Source organism: Diceros bicornis, chromosome 23 (genome assembly GCF_020826845.1).
Source record: "Diceros bicornis minor isolate mBicDic1 chromosome 23, mDicBic1.mat.cur, whole genome shotgun sequence".
Lineage (NCBI taxonomy): Eukaryota > Metazoa > Chordata > Mammalia > Perissodactyla > Rhinocerotidae > Diceros > Diceros bicornis.
The window spans coordinates 34193643-34215512 of record NC_080762.1 but is presented as its reverse complement, the minus strand read 5'-3'; the positions used below and the strand labels follow the sequence as shown (position 1 = coordinate 34215512).

At 38.0% G+C, this 21870-nt stretch overlaps 1 long non-coding RNA gene across 1 annotated transcript in view; it reads left to right on the top strand.

The window, feature by feature from the left end:
• The window catches only part of LOC131420505 (uncharacterized), a 127562-nt gene that overhangs the window by 70059 nt on the left and 35633 nt on the right, over positions 1–21870 (top strand). Inside the window, exon 3 of the long non-coding RNA XR_009223548.1 lies at positions 2833–2917. This is a non-coding gene — a long non-coding RNA (uncharacterized LOC131420505). The remainder of the gene's footprint in view (positions 1–2832; positions 2918–21870) is intronic.

Below are 21870 nucleotides of genomic sequence, written 5' to 3'. Positions count from 1 at the left end.
ACATTTATGTTATTTGCAAATATTTTGTTTATGCTAAATGTATTTTAGGCAAAAGTATGTTTTTGGCCTATTTTGTCTTCATTTTTTGTGCCTTTTCCTTCTTATGAGTAATATCTTCCTCTTTTGTCTTTCTGCTTTCCTCTTCTTCTCAGTAAAGGTGCTGATATCAGTTAATTAGATCACAGCGAGAATTCACGTCAGTGTATTTCTCTCCTGGGGATCCATATCTACAGGTATAAATGTTATACACACACACATCTGCAGTTTATTTAATGCTGACCACATGCCTAATCACCGGGCCAGTCACTTCCATTTCTCACCTCGCTTAATGGGTATAACAATCTTGGGAAGGAGGCACTATTACCTTCATTTTATAAATGTAGAAACTGTAGCTTAGAGAGTTTAATCGGAACCCAATTCTGCCTGCCTGCACATGATTTTAACGGTGAACAGAAAGATTTTATCACTGTAAGAGGCTTTCAGACTGCAGCCAGCAGACAGTGCTAGAGTCTCTGGAACTCCTGACATTAACCCTATAAACCACTGTCTCCTGAATGTTTTTGACTTAGGAAGCCCTCTCACAGTCACTTATCATCTGGCAAATCTCCTTAAGAACATCAATATTTTTTTTGTTAGTTTTTCATGGATATTCTACAGAAATGATTTTAAGTAAAAATGTTTTAATTTAGAAGAGTATATTATTTAAGATTAGATTATGAAGTTCATTTAATATTAAATTTTAATGACTTTATATTATGTAAAGGAAAATTTTTTTACTGTATGTGGTACATGTGGATAAATTTACTTTAATTATGTGACAAAAAGATGACATTGACAAATTAGTAAATGACATATTACTTTTGGCTTAAGGTACTTAATAGGTGTTTACTCAGATATAAAAGTCTAATTTTATCTTAAAGCATTAAAATAGATAAAACTGATTTTATGACTGTTATAATTCTTGTATTTTGGACTTATTATTTAACTTATTTTTCATAATTTTCATTTTATTTCTAAGAGATAAAATAAGAGGGAATTCTTTAGGCTGCTTCCTGCAAGCTTTCCAATTCAAAGAGCACATTTATAGTGTGGTTAGTCTTTTGATAGTTAAGTTACAAGGCAAAGACAAATTGATAGTTACTATATCTTATCTTTTTGACATTTTTTTTTTAAATTTTAGAGACATCCTGATGTGCTTTTTGAGAATTATAAACAGATTGTTGCAACTTATTGATTGGGTAAAACTCATCTTTGTACAATTTGATTTTAATTTTTATGTTCCTTATATCAACTTGTATTCGATGGCAGTATCCCTTACACTTCTTGTTTTTAATGGCTAGTCTTTATTTATAAATTAAATAATATGTGACTAAGAATGAAAGCATCTAGAACTGTGTCATAGTCGAAACCTCAGGGTAGCAACTGGTGTTTAGCTAAAGGATAAATGACTGAGTAACTAGGACTTTAGGAACTGTCTTCACTATCAATCTTGCTCATTTGTTGAGTACTCACAGGCTCTCAGATTGTTCAGTTTTATTGGGGAAATGATTTAGATTAATATTTCATGTAGTAATATTCTTGAAAAATAGAAACAGAATTGATACCATTATTGTCTTTAAACACTACAGGTTTGAAAAATGTCAGTTGGGAAGCACCCTTGTCTCATGTATTTCCCTCATGTGTAAGGTAGACCTGCTGTGCAGGCTGATGTAAGATGAAAATCTAGAAACAGCCATGGAGGTTTTCCCCACTTCCCAATTCCATTTTTCTCTTCCTCTTTCTTAATCGGCTCACATCTCCCAGGGCAGTCAGGAGGAGACTAGTGAGGCAGGACCTGTAGTCAAAGCCCCTTTTCCTTTCCTGCCCCACAGAGAGCCCGGCTGCACCCAGCTGCCTCAGGTGCTCCCCGGCCTGGCTTCTCAGGCAACCCTTTCTTCTGCACGTCCTCTCCCAAAGGCCTCTTTTTGCTTTCCTGGATAACAACAAAGCAATCAGGTAAACTGACCATAAAGAATGTGCTCAAATTCATGAAATGTGAATGAGAGAGAGGAAAGATCCCTGACGCATGCATTCTGAAGAAAATATTTTAATTCAAAAAATGTCTCTAAAGGTAAGACTTGCATATTTGTGGGCAGTACCATCTCCAGACCACCAGAAGAGGATTCTCTACTCTGGGCCTGTGCTTTAGAGAGACCTGTCTGGTCCTCTTCTTGCCTTGTCCCTCCCCACAAGATGTCTTTGGGGGCCAAGGAGAGACGCCCCTCCAGGGCCTGGTTCTCCCAGGAGTTCTCTGTCTAAATAGCCCAGGCCTTCTAGGGCACGTGCAGGCCTTTATTCTGGGTTCATACTCCCAGGGGTGGACTCTGCTGTTTCTTGGCCCGAAGAGTGGCCAGGCTGCTCTTTGGGGTGGTGGAGGACAAAGACTGCACATGCTGGTTGGAGTGAACAGTGTGTATGAGAACTGTCTGAGTGTGAGAAGGAGCAGTGAGTGGGCAGAAGAGGAGGGTGGGCTGTGGGCTGGGGGTCTGCTCTCCTTTTAGCACTATATTCTGGTGCAGAATTCCAAGGAGTCTGAGAATTCTAAATTTTAACCTGGCTTTCCGCTTGTTTTGATGTTACATTTAACTGGGTGGGAATATAGAACATATTTCATTTAACAATGTGTTAGCGTACTTTAAACATTTTAAATATTTGGACATGTGGTATGGAGGCTCCTATTTGTTTTCTTACCCTGGGCATCCACAAATTTTAGGGGAGAGCCTATCTATAGAGACAGGGAAAGGCCAGCCCCCGTGGTATTCCTCAAATCTTACCATCCCTCCATTTGCCCAGGTAGAGGACAGACTCCTTTCTACCCATGGAGAGAGCAGCTCAACATGTAGACCTGGATCAGGACAGCAGTCACAAGGAATCTTCGGTAAGAAACTGGAGGACTATTGAAGGAGAACGATGAATCTCCTTTGTTGCTTTTTGAGGAAATAAGTGGGTTCCAATTTAAGTGAAAATAAACCTATTTTGATACCTTAAAAAAATCTTATTCATTTGCAAAAAATATCTGTTAGTTCTGTAACAACTACAAACATATAATTAACTGTATTGCATTTCTCTAAGTTTTGTGGTCTACCTTCTTGAAATCATTTGGCAACTGTGTTTTGGAGTTTTTTTTTTTTTTTTTTTTTTTTTTTTTTTTTTTTTGTGAGGAGATCAGCCCTGAGCTAACATCCGCCAATCCTCTTCTTTTTTTTTTTTTTTTTGCTGAGGAAGACGGCCCTGGGCTAACATCGGTGCCCATCCTCCTCCACTTTATATGGGACGCCGCCACAGCATGGCTTACCAAGCAGTACTTCGGTGCGCGCCCGGGATCCGAACCAGCGAACCCCGGGCCGCCGCAGCGGAGCGCGCGCACTTAACCGCTTGCGCCACCGGGCCGGCCCCTGGAGTTGTTTTGAGCAACTATGAAGTGATTGAAACTTGAATAGATGTGGTTTTCTGTGAGCTTAAAAAAAAATTATAGTTTTAACCTCGGTATTAAATGGCCTCCTTTCAAAAATCTGATGTAAAACATTGTGTGACAACCATAAAAATGTTAAATCCTTTTTACTCAGTAAGTCTCACACTGAAATTCTATCTGTCTTAGTCCGTTTGGGCTGCTATAAGAAAGTACCAGAGACTGGGTGGTTTATATACAACAGAAATGGACTTCACACAATTCCAGAGGCTGTGAAGTCCAAGATCACGCACCAGCAGATTCAGTGCCTGGAGAGGACTGCTTCCCGGTAGACAGCCATCTTCTCGCTGTAACCTCATGCGGCAGCAAGGGGCAGCAGAGCTTGCTCAGGCTCTTTGTCAAGGCACTAATTCCATTCTCTCCCAAAGGCCCCGTCTCCTGTTACCATCACCTTGGGAGTTGGTATTCAACATATGAATTTTCAGAGGACACATTCAGTCCACAGCACTATCCTAAGCAAATTAAATTTGTCATTATCACTTGATTTGTATTATAACTTGATGAAATTATTGTTAAAATAATAGGAAGAATGTAGAACAAAAATTTCTCGAGTATTTAAGTAAAAGACGATACAAAATTCATGGGCATGTGAAATATGTAAAAAAGATAAGAATATATTCAAAAAGGCTGGAAGGAAGTATATAAATACAATAATAGTTCTATTCAAGTTAAGGAATTATGTATATAGATTTCCTTTTTCTATTAGTTTTAAAAAAGTGATGTATATCAAAGTTTGATATACAAATAGATTAAACATTCAAAAAGTTCTGCAAGATTTATTAAAGAAAACAGCAGTCCCCTTCAATCCTCCCTGGTCCCCTTTACTATCCTGTTCTCTGGAGGTAACAACTTAAGTTGTTTTTCTTTTGGTATTTACCTCCATTTCTATGAATATCACACTTATATTGTAACTACTTGCTATTTCATTTTGAAGCACTATCTATAGTCTTACCATGGAAGAATACAAGAATTTGGCCTTTTAATTAATTAATTAATTAATTAATTAATTAGATTTTTGTGAATGACCACTCCTTCTGTTACTTATCATTCCCCCCATCCTCTCAACATATTCATTTTAAGATTTTTGGTTATGTCTACATTCACTGTTTATATTATTATGACCATGTAAACAAATATTATTGAGCCATGACATATACCATGATTATATTTCTTTTTTGGTAGTACTCTTTGTTTTTCTTAGCGTTAATTATCGCTATCTCTTTTCACTCACTTCACGATTTATGTACTCTTCACTAATTTATCCTTAATCCCTTCACCGTAAGTTTAAAGTTTCTCTCAATGCTTCCAAACACATCAATTGTTTTCTCTGATTTATTGTCTTGAAGACAACTCTCCTAGGACCTCTGTGCTGCTTCAGTCTGGACCTTAGGTCTGCTGCACAGATGTCCCTTCACCACCATCTAGGGGATTTCTTCTACTCTTTCTTGAGCTGGATCTCTATTTCTTTCTTTTTTTTTTTTTGTGAGGAGATCAGCCCTGTGCTAACATCTGCCAATCCTCCTCTTTTTTTGCTGAGGAAGACTTGCCCTGGGCTAACATCCGTGACCATCTTCCGCCACTTTATATGGGATGCTGCCATAGCATGGCTTGCCAAGCAGTGCATCGGTGCATGCCCAGGATCCGAACCGGCGAACCCCGGGCCGCCGCAGCGGAGCACGTGCACTTAACTGCTTGTGCCACCAGGCCGGCCCCTAATTTTGTTTTTTAATGGGCAATATGGGTAATATGTTCACGTGACTCAAAATTCAAGATACAAGATATATGGAGAAACACTTCCCTGACCTCCAATTCTCCTCCATGGAAGCACTTAGTGTTACTGTTCTTGAGTACCCTTACAGAAATATTCTTTATATTGGCAATTGACAATGTTTTTATATATTAAATTCCTCTTCAAAAGTACAAAACTAATGCTTTTTTATTCTGTCAGGGACAGAAAAACAATACAAAGCTTGATAAAGCAGGAAGTTCCTATAACTCTACTGGACACTTCTCTGCCTCCCCTCCGGTCCCAGCCACTGCTGTGGAGACCAGCTCTGGGTGGGCGTCAGCCAGCCTCAGTAGGGTGCATCCCAACATTGCTTCACCTCAGGCCTGTGCAACGAGCATCTCTTGTCTGGGGTTTCTCTGACTGGGGTTTCTCTGTCTGGGGTTTTTCTGACACCTGCAGGTGGAAAATCTTAGGAAACCCTGTAGGAACTCACAAGTGTCCACCTGCAGGTACAGGAAAATGAAACCTTTTTGGGGGGCAACCTTGACCAATGGGGATGGGAGCTGATGGTTGACTACTTCCTTCTCTCGTTTCCCAGCCAGGTTTTGATGTGCATTTCATAAGGCTTCTCAGACATTCCCTCAGGATGGAGGAGAACAGTGGTCCAGAGTGGTGGCCGACTAGGAGCCTATCCTTGAGCAGCTTCCCTTTCTGTCTTTAGCTGTCCTTGTCTGCGTTCTTCAACCTGGGATCGCTTCCCAAATCAACTGCGGACACTTAAGCCTTTGATTTAAGTTCTGTTATCAGAGAAACCCAGGCTAAGACAAACTATAAACTATTTATGATGCACTTTAAATAGGAACCAGTGCGATCCTAGTGTGAGGAAGAACTGTGGAGTGAGAAGCCTGGAGTTCTTTCTCCTATCTGGGAGCCCTGTGCTGGTGTATTTGCAAGCACACTGGTCATAAGTTGTGCCAGAGTAACTTCAAACGATTTTTTGAATAGGTATTATATGTACATGGTACAAAGTCCAAAAGTACAAACGTAAATTTATGAAAACAAAGTCTTTTTCCCATCCCCTCTTTCCTAGCCCCCCAGTTCCACTTGCCAGAGGCAACACCTGCCTCCAGCTTGTTATGTGCCCTCTCAGAAAGATTTCATGCCCATAGAAGTATATACATTCACCGGACAAGTACTTATTTATTGATTGAATTAATAAATATGTGTATATAAATATATTTTAGTTTATTTTTATAGTAGTTGCATACTCTATTCTGTACCTTGCTTTTATCACTTAAAAATACCACCTGAGTAATTTTGATTAATAATTGCTGATAGGCAGAGTTCTCTGATGTAACAGTGATGACAACCTAAAATAGTTACAACCTTCAGGGAATGTGTATCTTTCTAATACATTTATCTTGTTGAGGGGGCTGTGACGGGGAGGGAGACAACCAAGGAACCAGGGGAATTGTTGGAAGGTATTGGGTCTTGGGTAGGGATTAGATCCCAATTTCCTTTAACTAGGTGCACTTCCTGGGACCCCCAGCCCCTCCTTCAGTCCATTCTCCAGGATTCACCTTTGACAGGACCTGAACTCTGAACCCTGGAAAGCCTCCTCTTCTCATCACCCACCCAGGGAGTATCTGGTATGGTCAATATTTCTCTTTCCTTTCTTTCTCCCTCTCTTATCTGTGTTGCCACTCCTCTGCTGTAAGGATATTTGTAAGTAGAAAGTTGGAATTTAGGATCTGTATAAATAAATGCCTTAAAATTATAATGCATTGAATTAGCAAGGAGAATCCAACTGACTCTAAGATTCCTAACTTCCTAGAACTTATAGAAACTTTAAAGGTCATTTGGAGCCCCAAATAAGGCAATTCTTTCATATACATTCTGTTCAGTTAGTAGCAAATCTAAGACTTGCATTTGGGTTCTACTAAATTGCGTGAAAGGAGAAGATGTCATTGAGGCCAGGTGATTCATTTTTTGAAATGGGACAAAAGAAATGTATAAACCCTTTCTTTAAAATTTTTGGTATAGTGTTCCACCAGTCTTTGAGTAAAGATGCCTTCTGTGCCATTACTACTGCCTTAGCTCCATCTTAATTACCACTATGCCCCTTTAGCCCCATCTTTAGAAATTACCTCCTGTAATAGACTGAGATAAAAGAGATATAACATTTCCTTATCACTATTGTAATAAAAAAGAACAAACATTTGTATAGTGCTTTATACCTTATAAAATGAATGTGAATGATTTTATTTAATCCTTATAACAACCTTGTATGGCATGGCAGATTGTATTTTCCAAAGATGGAAAAGATATCTCATCTGTCATGCTCTTCTTATAATTCAGTGTTGACATTTCTCCATGGGTAGGTTGGGTAGAGCTTTGTAAACTACTTCTACCAATAGAATATTAGGAAGCGACACTATGTGACTTTCAGGGCTGGATCATAAAAGGCAAGGCAGCTTTCTCCTGGCTCTCTCTCAGGGGACGCTCCTTTAGAGGCACCACGTAAGAACTCTGGCTACCTGGAAGCTGCCATGCTGGAGAGACCATGTGGAGAGAGTGTACAAACCCACAGAGAAGTGCCTGAGGCACCCTAGTGGCTCCAGCCCCCAGCTATTCTGTTTTCCCAGCCCAGAACACATATGAGTGGAGAATATATGAGTGAAGAAGCCTTTGAGATGACCCCAGGTACAGCCACTCCCCAGCTGCAACCTCGTGAAGGGACCCTGAGTTAGAACTGCTCAGCTCAGCTGCTCCCAAATTTTTGGCCCACAGAGAGGTAATAATAATTAACGTTGTCTTAAGCCACTAAGTTTTGGAGTGACTGTTACATAATTATAATGCCAGTAACATATGGTGTTGTTATTATCCCCATTTAACTGTTAAGAACATTGAGATTCAGAGGCTGCCTGAAGCTTTCAAGTGGCAGAGCTGGGTCACGCACTCGTGTCTTTGGCTCTAACTCTCATATTACTTGTTCTTCTCTCTGCTGTAGGTTAAGGCACAGTCACACACACAACTCATACTTCCTTCCTTGATTTTAAATAAGTCTGGGGGGATGATTTCTTTCCTTCCTGATTCCTAGGATTCCTGTCCACCTCACACCTGACCTGCACTGTTGCTAGCACGACCACTGTTTCTATGCTCTGTGACCACTCATCTCTCAGGGTTTGATTCTTACAATATTTTCTTTGGCTCACCCATGTCTCTGGCTTTAATCAAGCTTCAGGAGCCATGTAGTCACACTACTTTAAGGCTGTCAGGGGGAAAGATTTTCCAGAAGGGGAGAGGAACATTTTGCTGTATTATGTGGGCTGCTCATTTAGACCCATGATAGCCTGGCACCTGTGTCCTAGTGAAACAATTCAGTAAGCTTGTGAGTGGGCAGAGAGCCAATCTAGCAGATGGTCGTGAGAGAAGGGACCATGTACCGTGTGATCATCAAGTGTGCTTGCCCAGGGCAGGAGTCCCTGCCAGAAAGGTCCAAATGCCTGCCCTTAGAGCTGTAGTCTTATTTTTATAAGGATGCCTAAAATAGAAAAAAAATGCCTGGAAAAAAATGAACAAGAACAACAAATTTTCTTTTTTTTTATTTGAGCTGGGAACATAGAAGAGAAGTGAGCTGTGGCAAAAGAGATCTTTTGAGAGTTGAAGAGCTTGGTCATAAGTCACTCATGGTGGATGGAGCTTTTTTCCTGGGTTGGCAATAGCTCTCTGTGAAACAACAGAGTGTGGATATTCATTGTGCACGCACAGAAGTTGTATCCCAGGCCCATAGCTTTACCAATGGGATGATTCTGGAAACACCTGAGGCAAGAGAAGGCCAATGTCTGTGGATCACCTGTCTGGAAACCATTAGCAGGCAGTTAGGCTGGGACCCTCACTGAGACCCTGGCTGTAAATACCCTACTGCCGGAGCCCTCTTCCCTTTCCTCTGTCCTCCAACAATCTAGAAGCCCCCCAGTTCAGATCTGCCTAGCCCACTTCTTTCCTTCTAGAAAGGCTTAGCCCCATGCAACATTTTTGGATGTCAAACACCTATGATATTGTAGACACTACCAGTGGATTTTTCTTTTGAAAACAGATTTATCCCCATTTAGTCTTCAGTGGACATTCATTTATTCATTCATTTTTTTCAGAAATTATTTATCTTCTTTCATATTGTAAGATAATATGCTTCATGGAAGTGGAGATAAATAGAAATTTAAAATCCAGTCTCATAATTCACAGGCTCTTCCATTCAGTAAGGAAGTAAAATCATGTCGAGGGATATGTGAAGCAGAGTGTGAAAGAGAAATAAGAAAGTTAAAACAAACTACTATGGAGAATAAGACGAGAAAAAAGGAACAGGTCACCTGCATTCTACTAGTAGCTTCAGCCCTGCCTGTAGCAACCGACAGTGTTTACAATAGACAGTGGCTGTTATTGCTATTTCTCCTCATAAAATTCACGTGTATTGAATAATATTTAGAAAATATAGGTAATCAAAGAGAATGAAATAAAAATTTCCTTATACTTCATCATCCATAGACAACTCTGCCTATTTTGATATAAACATTTTAGTCGTTTGTGTGTACACACCACACACACACACAATAGGATCATACTAGGTATTCTGTTTTGTAACCTGCCTTTTTTGCTCAGTTGTGACCACCTTCTTAGGACATTACACATTTTACAACATCATTTTAAGTTGGTTGCATAGTATTGCATGGTGTAGATAGATAGCTAATGAAGCTTCTGTTTTTGGGCTTTTAGATGTTACCTTTTTTTCCCTATTATAAACATGCTGAGTAAACATACTAGTAGCTATATCTTTGTGCATATCCATGTTGACCTTAGGATGAACTCCCAGAATAGGAACTACTGGGACAAAGCAAATCTACATTTTCAAGGCTTCAGATACTTCTCTGCCAAATTGCCGTCAAGAAAGTCTGATATCCCTGTAGTTTCAATAACACTAGAAATTACCACAAACTCTGAACATTTGGTAGAAAAGATGCTTTATCACTGCTTTCTAATTTGTATTTCTTTGATTACTAAGAAGATTGGGTAAGATTTACAATAGATTATGTAAAATTGACATGGTTGCACTTAGAAACATAATCGAGGTTTAATAGGCATCAGTAAGAATCCACTGCATTAATATTAAGCTGGGCAGACTATTTCATTTAACTTTTTGTTAGAGTTAATAGACCAATGGGTCAGAAAAATCTGGCAGGTGTAGTGTAACTGTTTTCTAGCCTGGCATTTGATGTTAATATATCTTGAAAAAATTCTTACCGTCAAAGTAGAGAAATATGGGTTGGAGGACGTTTTCATTAATTGGACTTTTACCTGGCTGGGGACTGTTTATACAAACGTAAATATCAGGATAGTAACATGTTTCTATGGGGCATAGGGACAGAGGAGGAATGGAGGAAGATGATTAACTTTTTCTGTATACATCTTTGCTTTCACTGCTTACAATGAGGGAGTTTTAATTTTCTTTATGGAAAAAAGAAAAGATTGATGAATTTATTTTTTATTAATTTTTTGAAACAATCACAAAGTTATAAGAAGTTGGAAATATAGTGAAAAGAACTTCTTTTAAAGCCCTGAACCATTTGAGAATAAGTTGCCAAACTGATGACCCATCATTCCTGAATACTTTAGTATTTCCTATAAACAAGGACACTTCCCCACATAACCACAATATGACCATCCAAAATCAGAAAATTAACATTGCTAGGTTACTACATTGAATGCTTATACCCCATTCAAGTTTTACCAGTTGTCCCAATAATGTCTTTTACAGCAGAAGGATTTAGTTCAGAATCACATGTTGCATTTAGTGTCATATTCTTTAGTCTCCTTCAGTTTGTAACAATTCTTCAGTCTTTCCTTTCCTGACTTGAAACTTTTGAGGATTTTAGGACAGTTATTTTGTAGAATGTCCCTCAATTTGGATTTGTCTGATGCTTCCTCGTGATTAGATTCAGGGTGTGCATCTTTGGCAGGAATATCAAAGATGTGACACTGTTCTTCTCATTGCGTGTTATTGGATGACATAATTTTGATTGTCCCATCGTTGATGATGATTCTTCTGTTCACTTGATTAAGGTGGTGTTTGCCAGGCTTATCTATTGTAAAGTTACTCTCTCCCCCTCTGTGATTAAAAAATATTTGTGCGGAGATACTTTGAAGCAAGGTAATTATCCTAGTCTTCGAACTTTCAGTTTATTCATTCATTTATTTATATATGTAGGAATTTGCGATGTCTTATTTTTTAGAGGGGTAAAGTCCCATACTATTGTGATTTATTTTAATGTTCAAATTATTCCTGATTTGGCCAGTGAGAACCCTTTAAGCTGATTTCTATGGTCTTTTGACATGTACTCATCATTCTTTGAGTACTTCCTTACTCTCTGACACCACAAGATCTTTCAGGCTCGTCTTATACTTTCTCTTCCTCAGTCCTGGAACTGACCATTTTTTCAAAGGACTTTTAGTAGGAAATGGTATTTAGAAACCAATATGTGAGCAATAAATCTATTCACTGGCACTGGGGTGTTGCTGCTCCCAGGGAAAGAGCTAGGGAATATTTGTGTGTGTATATATATGTATACATATGTGTGTGCATGTATACACTCACAGACACAAATTTTACATTTGTATTTATTTGTATATTTCCATATATTGAAAAACATTATTCATAACAATACATCCAATTCAATCTAATGTCACAGAGTTCATACTAGTTTTCTCCCTTTCCGTATTCGTAACTCCTATCTCTGACAGTGAGAAACCTGGCTTGCTTCATTCTTATTATATTTACTTATTTGAACAACCTCCCTGTATGTAACCAATTTTCTATCTCTGCCATGACTCTCTCTCATGTGTGGACATCCTTTGCACCCTGCTTGGTATCTCCCCATGCCTGATCACACCTGCACGTGGTTGTCTTTCTCACCTGGATCTGGCTCTGACATCACATGCCTGGCTCTCCTTTGTGAGGATGCTCTTTCCACTCTGCTTGGATTCTAATTCCTTATGTGGGCTGCCTCCCCCCACCCCTGTGATACCTACCTCACTCTGCTCTTGCTTACAGATGTGCTATTACCATTGACTCAAAGATCCTTTACTCTTTTTTTTTTTGTGAAGAAGATCGGCCCTGAGCTAACCTCTGCCAATCCTCCTTCTTTTTTTTTTTTTGCTGAGGACGACTGGCCCTGGGCTAACATCCGTGCCCGTCTTCCTCTACTTTATATGGGACGCTGCCACAGCATGGCTTGACAAGCGGTGTGGGTGCATGTGGAACCGGCGAACCCCGGGCCACCGCAGCAGAGCCGGAGCCCGCGTACTTAACTGCTTGTGCCACCGGGCCGGCCCCCAAGGTCCTTTACTCTTTAAAGCTGCCACTCACTCTATTTTCTCAAGATTAGATGTGAACAGGTGAACATCGCAGATGACAGTCACTAATGCCAATAGATGGCAAGGCATTTCTCAACTGGGAAAATATGAGAAGTTATTTCTCATATATTTCTCTTTATAGGAGAAACTGAGATTAAGGTGAGATGTGACCGAGAGTGAACAGAAACAGAGCAGGTGAATCCTGGGCAGGAGGCAGGCAGGACTATATGTGAGGGGGCAGGTGGGAAGGGATGGCTCTGTGTAGACACCAGCCAGGTGGAGGAATCCAAGAAATATGTAGGTGAAGTTTCAGAGGTAGAGGGATTATGTAGAAGAATTTTTAGAAGAGTCAGAATGGTGGGTAGATGAGCCAAGGTGCTCAGGGCAGCTGTTCTTGCCTCAGGAGTGAATTGTGTGATAAACTCTTTCACAAATACTTCCTCGTAGTTGACAGTCTGGGGCTTCCTGCTTGGCCATTGGGTGTTGAAGGGACCAGTCTTTGAATAAGCTCTAACCAAGGTCAAAAACGGTTCCTACCCTTGTTCTGATTTCTGCAGTGTGCTGACATTTGATGACATGATTTCAAAAGTGCAGACAATACAGGAAGGGATTAGGCCTGAAGATTGTGGCCTCACGCGTGACTAGCTAGGAGCTCATGATCCAAATGTGCCCTTTTTTAGGGACTCAAGTTTTAGAGCAGTGTTTTTCATGGACTGTTTGTATTAGAATCGCCTTAGATATTTCTTAAAAATGGAGCCTCTCTTCCATAGCAGACCTCTGATTTAGAATCTCAAAAGTGGAGGCTGGGGCTGGGAACGCAAATTTTAAACCAGTTTCTCAGAGGTGTCATAAGCACTCTCAAGTTTGAGACACTAGGAAAGGTAAACAGCAAACTTGCTTTGAGTATTTTTTGTTTAAAATCTTGCTCCTTTACAGCCTATTTTTCTTTTCTTTTGGTTATGTGTTTTTTATTCACAAAATATCTATTTTTTGATGATAACAAAGAGTTCAGTGGTATATTGTCCTGAGTCTGGTACCAAATTTGAAGAGAGAACTTGTACACATTTGGCTCTTCGACCCACATTGCCATCTAGTGGCAATTCTTTCAATTACAGCTGGCTGTAGCTCAACTACTTGAACTTCTGGTGGTTTATGGCTGGCTAGGCGATTCACTCTGATTCAAGTGAATCCACGTTCTGAGAAGATATTGTTTAAAGAATAAAGTCCTTTCCATTCACAGTGATTGGCCTCACTTTCAGTGAACCATGACATTATATTACAAGCTTTCTTGGTAGATATTTAGAGTTTGTTGGCTTTTTCCTCCTTATGTATTTTGTATCCGTCTATTAGGCCTTTCTCGTGGTGATTGGTTGGCTATAAGTTGCTCAGAACATTATGAATATAAACCCTAGGTACTTTATAAAAATTTTGCCTTTAATAAGTGCAATGAGTTTTTATTGAAATCAAATAAGTTCTATGAAGAAATCTTTAAATACTTTTTATTAATTTAAGGGGGAAAATATGACATTAGGAAAATTTTGTGTGAGTACCTACTAATTCTGATAAAATTGAAACATATGAATTAATATTAACCTTTATACATTTTACAATAAATTTAGAATAGTTTTTATGAAATTCGCTATACTCTTGCAATATTAATATCAATCTTAAAAGCTTCTAATATATGTTTAGTGGCAAATTGAGTAAGGTATTGAAATATTATAGAATCATAAACTTAATATTATTTTGTGGTTATATAGTGAGAATACTTATGATTATTATTTAATATTTATGAAAATATTCATGTGTATGGTTACATAGTCTTATTTGTGTATACATAGCTATCCTATTACTTTCATATAAAATATTTCTAATGAAATCTCAAGTGTATTTCATTACTTTTATATAATTGCATGTTCAGATATTTACAAACAGAACTATTTGTTTTTTTTTTTTGTGAGGAAGACTAGCCCTGAGCTAACATCCGTGCCTATCTTCCTCTACTTTATATGGGACGCTGCCATAGCATGGCTTGACAAGCGGTGCGTCAGTGTGCGCCCGGGACCCGAACCTGCGAACCCCAGGCCGCCAAAACGGAGTGTGCGCACTTAACTGCTGTGTCACCGGGCCAGCCCAGAACTATTTGTTTTGTATGATAAAATATCATGCCATCTTTTTCATAAAAGTGTTGAACCTAGTAGAGATTGTCTTTAATGATGGCTTCTATTGTTAAGATCTGGCCATGGTTAGTTTAATATTAGAAAAACGTTCTGAGCAACAAAAAGACAAGGATAAAGGATTTCAACAGAGATAATGAGATGAATGGTTCTGCTTTATTTTCTTGTAATAGTTGAAATTCCAGAAATTTTTAAACTTTATTTTTATTGTTTCTTTTGATTTTAAAAGTAACACAAACTCATGACTTTGTATTGTTCACTGCTGTATCCCTCGCTGCTAGAAAATTACTGGCACATTGTAGGTATTTAATAAATCTTGGTCAAAAGAATGAATGAATCATAAATATTCAAACAGTATGGAGTAGAACTCCTTAATTTAATCCCATAGAGACAATCACTGTTAACAATTTGCTGTGTATTCCTCTAAATTTTTAACACATAAATTTATTTGTATACTATTGTTTGAAAAGACATTACGCTCCCTATACTTTGTTCTGCTTTATCTTCCACTTAACAATATACCTGTGCTAATCCACGTATACTTACCCTATTCTTTTTAATGGATATATGGTATTTAGTTGTGTGAATAAATCATTACTTATTTAATCAGCCTTCCACTGGGACGTTTGGTTTGTTACCAGTGTTTTTTCTTTGTTTACGAATAGAATATGGTGCAACAAACATCTGTGTATACATGTGTGTGTGCATGCAACTGTTCAACTAGAGGATATGTTCACGGAAGTGGAATATCTGCTGAGTCAAAAGGAATGACCATTCAAATAACCCATATTGCTAACCTCCCTTCCAAAATTATTTAACAATATGTGAATTCCTTTTGCCCAACACTTTTACCAATAGTGAGTAGAAATTTATCTTAACTGAAATAGAAATGAATGGAATAATTATTACTTAAGTTGATGGAGGACATTTCAACTCTGAATATTCCATGTGAAGAAAAAAATTTCTGCTGGCAAGATGTTTGGACTCCTTTATAGGGATTTATGAAATTATTGATATTTCCATGGTGGACTAAGTTTTAAATTTAGATTTAAATTAAAATTCCACCTTATCAAATAGTTTTTGATTGTTCAAACTTTAATTAATACAAGTTTGAGAGTTCCAAAATGTAAAGTCATTCGCAGGGCTCAATCTTTATTTCAAAGATTACAGTAATTAATTTTGCAAACTCAAATCTCTCAGCATAAATGTTATTTTGCAAATGACATTTACTTAATCCTTAAACAGACTATGTAATTTCTTGGAGGAAAAATTTGCAATTTATAAAAATAGGTTAGGGCTGGTCCCGTGGCTTAGCGGTTAAGTGCGTGCGCTCCGCTACTGGCGGCCCAGGTTTGGATCCCGGGCGCGCACTGACGCACTGCTTCTCCGGCCATGCTGAGGCCGCATCCCACATACAGCAACTAGAAGGATGTGCAACTATGACATACAACTATCTACTGGGGATTTGGGGAATAAAAAAAAGGAGGAGGATTGGCAATAGATGTTAGCTCAGAGCCAGTCTTCCTCAGCACAAAGAGGAGGATTAGCATGCATGTTAGCTCAGGGCTGATCTTCCTCACCAAAAAAAAAAAAAAAAGGTTAATTATTAAGAAGAAAGACATCAGTTCTACTTTGCAATCTTACCAAAAATCAATGACATCAGTAACATTTACACTTATTATTCCTATTACCTGTTTTCTAAAACACTGGACAAATAATACTAAATTGTAAGAAGGTACAGATAAAACAAGACATTTTTGGTGTGCTTATTTTCTTGTTCTTGCAGTTTAGTGAGAAGGGCGACTGGAATATTTGCATCTTATATTGCATAATGAGACCAACGCAAAATGATTACAGCTCATGTAAAAGACAGGGTGGCATGTTTTCAGTTTTAATGGGGACACTCAGAAAAGTCCCAATTCTTCCTGACATTTCTTATAGGCAAATAAACGTGGTCTAGGTTGGAGTGTCTATTATGAAAATAAGAGGAGAGCAAGTCAATTATATTTCAATGACTGAATAGCCAGGGGTCCTCATTAAAATGATCAGAAAGATTGCAGTGTTGCTCTCCTCTGTGTAGCTACTGATTAAGCTGTATAAGAATGACGTGGCCTTTTGGGGAGCAAGCTGGAGTGTGCCTTAGTATCTGGAGCCGGAAATTGTTGACCCCTTCCAGAGTGAAATATGTACTACCTTGAGAAAGAAAAATATTTTTTCTCTTATCAGCTGATGGACTTGAGAACAATGTATGTGAAATTTGTTAAGGTTATTGTATAAAAGTTTTAATTTATGCTTTGCTGTAAGAAAGATGTCTTTTAATATGGTAATATGAGTGATACTTCTCTTTACATTGACTTCAGTCAATTAGTCAGTCAATTCATTACTAGAGTAATGTTTATAATGCAAGTAAATGAATGTGTTTAAGGAATATTTAGTTTATGAATCCACTACTATTCTTTTCTTTTTAAAATTTCTACTTACCAGTTTTTTGGGGGGGCAAGTATAAAATACTCCAAGCAAAATTATTATTTCTGTTCCTCCTTTTCCACTTGCGTGCAGAGACAATATAGCTTAAGATAGTAACATAACTGAAGAAGAACAAACCCATTGCTTAAGAGAATAGACTCTTGCTTGCTTTTTATATTTTTTAGCAGTTGAGAATAACAGCCTCAGATTCTAAGTTAGTTCTCAATAGTCAAGATACAAGTGTAACCAAACTCCTCAAGTAGGTGTTGCATACATGGTAAGATACATAAGCACTCGAGCCTTCATTTAGTTGAATTTCTAATATTGTGCATTGTTTTAAAATGAGAGATGATCTACAAAATTTATAGCAAGACTCAAGCTCATAGTGTAAAGTGACTGAGTTTTTCGTCTTCCATAACAATGAAATGAACTATGATTGCGTTCTCTAATATTATCTATCTTTTATCAATCAAGGAATTGTATGAATTTTATTTTAATCTATGACTATAATTTGCATAACATCCTAAAAGAAGAAGGGTGTCAACAATATAAGCATAAACAACACTAAGACGTGAAAACTACATTAACCTCAGTTGGCGTGTTTCAAATAAGGGAGAAAAAGTTTCTAACTGATAGTCACATTAGGTAAATAATTAGCTCAAGATCTTTTTTGTGTTGTGTGAGTACAAACTTTCTCTCTTTTTGCTACCTTCACTGGTCAACCCAATAAAAATAGTAAAACCCATTTATTAATGTAGATATGGCAGAAGGAAAAAAAGAACTGTAGCTGAATTTTACTCTCCATCAGGCTTCATAGAATCATTTATCATTAAAATTACCTAAGATAAATGTACAATATTTAAAATTATATTATGAATGTCATCATTAACTTATGGTGGTGTCAGGGGAGTTGCAGATTTCAGGTGATTTAAGTTGGGGGATTGATTTTCCTGATGTTAGTCAATGAAAGTGCAAGTTAGGACTCTTTATGTTGTAATGTTGTAATTTCAATACTATTAAGTAACCACACTGCAAAGTTGGCCACACTGTCAAGCACATTTCAAAATAACAGTTATAGAAAACCAGGGTTATCATGATGCCTTTTTTTTTTGGTGGCTATTCTGACATGGAATTCACTATGGAGGAAAGAACACAATGGGTTGCAGCCTAGATTAAAGGAACTTAATTATGTACCTCTCAAATACAACACACAATTTAGCAGTGCACAGATGTCTAATGAAATCATTCTGCCCCGTAGTTTTCATCAAATTTATGACTTGACAAGAAAAAATTTGAAAAATATCTGTATCGTTTCTGTAGTCAAAGTAAATAAAATAGCTATGTAAAACATTAAAATAGGTTCCTTTTCATATCTACATTGCTTCTGGTTTTAGAATATCCATGCTGTTTCCTTTATTGAAAGTTATTGCATAGAATCAAACAAATTGTTGCAGAATCACTCCTCAGAAAAGTGCTGGTTTAGGAATAGCAAGGATGGATGCAAGGACTGTATTTCCCTCAAACCACCCACAGTGTGTATCTCACACACGTACGGGGGCGGATATAGCCGTATCAAATCAGGTCTAGCCTCCTTGGGCTGCGGTTCTCAAGGTGCATCTCACTGCACACTCGTGTCCTTCAAAACCAAATTTTGATCAACATGTGGAATGTGTTGTTTAACACCTGAGTACATATATGATGCTTTCCTGTGATGAATATAGGAAGAAATATTGTACTGAAACAGCATATAGCGTAGTATGTGAGTAAGGCTAAGAGGCATCATTTAGAGTCAGGCCAGTGCCATATTCATTGGGACATGTGAGAACTTTGCCTTGTGAACATATGAGAGAGAGGCAAGAGCACTAGATAGCTCCACCACAAAACAACAGCATCCAAAGGGGATAAGGTAATATAATGCAGGAACTATGAATGCATGTTTAGACACTATAGTTATTATGTTGCATTAGAGATGATTTGTAATCATTTCTGTCTTGTTTTAATCCCTTCAAGCCAGCCGTTAGAGGTTCCAGTACTCAAAATTGTGCCGAGGACATCAAAAGGTTGAGAAGCGTTGCTCCATGCTGCATTTCACTTTCAAGACCAGAAACCATTTTGAGAGGGAAGCATTCTTTCGTAATAATATAGTCAAATAAGTCTTGGAAAGAAGTTGAACAGGTTTCTAGATTGCAGGATTTCTTAACTTTTAAAATATTCTAATGTGCGTTTTGATTCTGGGTAAGGCATTTAGATTTTCTGAAACTTATTTAGCCCTGGACTCTTTCTTTTAGGAACAGGTGGTTTTTGGTACACAGTTTGGGAAACTGGTTGGAAAAGACCATGAAGTCTCCCCTCTCCCCTCCATCCCTCCCTCTCAATAAACCGCATTGGTTGTGGGGGAAACCTTAACATTCTCTGTGTACTTAGTGGTTCTCAACCCTGGCTGTACGGTGGAATCACCTGGGAAGGTTAAAAAAATTTTTTTTATTATAGTAAAAAACAGCTATCAAAAATTTACTATTTTAACCATTTTTACGTGTACAGTTCAGTAGTGTCAAGCATATTCACATTGTTGTGAAACAGACCTCCAGAACTTTCTCATCTTGCAGAACTGAAATTCTATACCCATTAAACAACTCCCCTCTCCCTGTAGCCCCTGGTATCTAGGAAGTTTTTTTTTTTTTTTATTGATGTTTTAATGGTTTCTAACATTGTGAAATTTTGGGTTGTACATTTTTGTTTGTCCATCACCCCATATATGACTCCCTTCACCCCTTGTGCCCACCCCCCACCCCCACTGCCCGGGTAACCACAGTCCAGTTTTCTCTGTCCATGTGTTGGTTTATATTCCACATATGAGTGAGATCATACCGTGTTTGTCTTTCTCTTTCTGGCTTATTTCACTTAACATAATACGCTCCAGGCCCATCCATGTTGTTGCAAATGGGACGATTTTGCCTTTTTTTATGGCTGAGTAGTATTCCATTGTATATATATACCACATTTTCTTAATCCAATCGTCAGTTGAGGGACACTTAGGTTGCTTCCACTTCTTGGCTATGGTGAATAATGCTGCAATGAACATAGGGGTGCATAAGCCTCTTTGGATTGTTGATTTCAGGTGCGTTGGATAGATTCCCAGTAGTGGGATGGCTGGATCATAGGGCATCTCTATTTTTAATTCTTTGAGGAATCTCCATACCGTTTTCCATAGAGGCTGCACCAATTTGCATTCCCACCAGCTGTGTATGAGGGTTCCTGTTTCTCCACATCCTCTCCAACATTTGTTGTTTTTTGTCTTGGTGATTATAGCCATTCTAACGGGCGTGAGGTGGTATCTTAGTGTTGTTTTGATTTGCATTTCCCTGATGATTAGTGATGTTGAGCATCTTTTCATGTGCCTATTGGCCATCTGTATATCTTAGGAATATTTTTAAAGAATACAGATCCCAGAGTCTCCCACCCTAGATATTCTGATCTAAGGAGTCTGGGCATAAATATTTTAAAACCTTTCCAGGTAATTCTATTGTGCAGCTAGATTTGAGAACCATTGAATATCATACTTTTTAGGTCTTTATTTGATTTAATCCAACACACATGTACTGAGAGTGGAGGTGCTGGGCCTGGAGCAATGAATAAGTCATAGTCATTGCTGTCTGGGATACAGTCCTTAGGGGAGATTGACAGAAAGGCAGTCAGTGACAATCTGGTGAGAAGTGTCATGGTGGAGTAGTGAATAGGGACCCCGGGTAACAATGAGGAGAGAGTGACTGTTCAAAACAATCTCTCACTGAGCTAATATTTTAAATAACCTGGTGCTGAATACAGGCAGAGCCTGGGGAAGGAATTTAATATACTCGGGCAACTGTGCAATTTTAATTCTGAGATGAAGGAAGATTGTAGTTACAAATATATTATCTCAGTTTTAGACACTTAACAGCATTTTCTACTCCTGGTACTTATCTTAGGCTTTCTGTATGTGGTAGTTCAGTGCTTTCTCAAATTTTAAAACACTTCCTAAAAAATTGTTTTAGTATTCTTAATGTATTATTTTAACATATCTTATACCCACAAGTTCAATTCTATGTTGAGAAGTCAACCACAGATATGACTCTTAAGTTAAATAAAAACTTGTCTGTTGATACTGAGTTTCTGAGTTATACTGGTGATGAAACGGGAAAAAAAAATGAAATATTCTAACAATCTGAAGTTTTAATTCTCTATTTTTCTTTTACTATCATACTTACATTTAAAGGTAACATTGTATTTCTCTCCAAATGTTAGAGATTTAAAATGTGGGGGTAAGTTATAGCATGTGAAGTTATATGCCAAATGTTCTTGCTGGGAAGTTAATTTACTATAAAAAGGAACCATAACAATCTCAAAATGATCTAATGCCAACAATGAGCTTTCTATCCTGGGTATCCTCAGAATAATTGGCCTTTTAGTTGATTTGACTAACTGACAGCTAAGCCAGTAATAATTACCTATGGCATGCTTTACTTTTGATTTTGTGTTAGAATACTCTGCTAATGAATGAATGTAGAGTATCTTTAAACAATCATATTTAACTGTATTTGAATGTT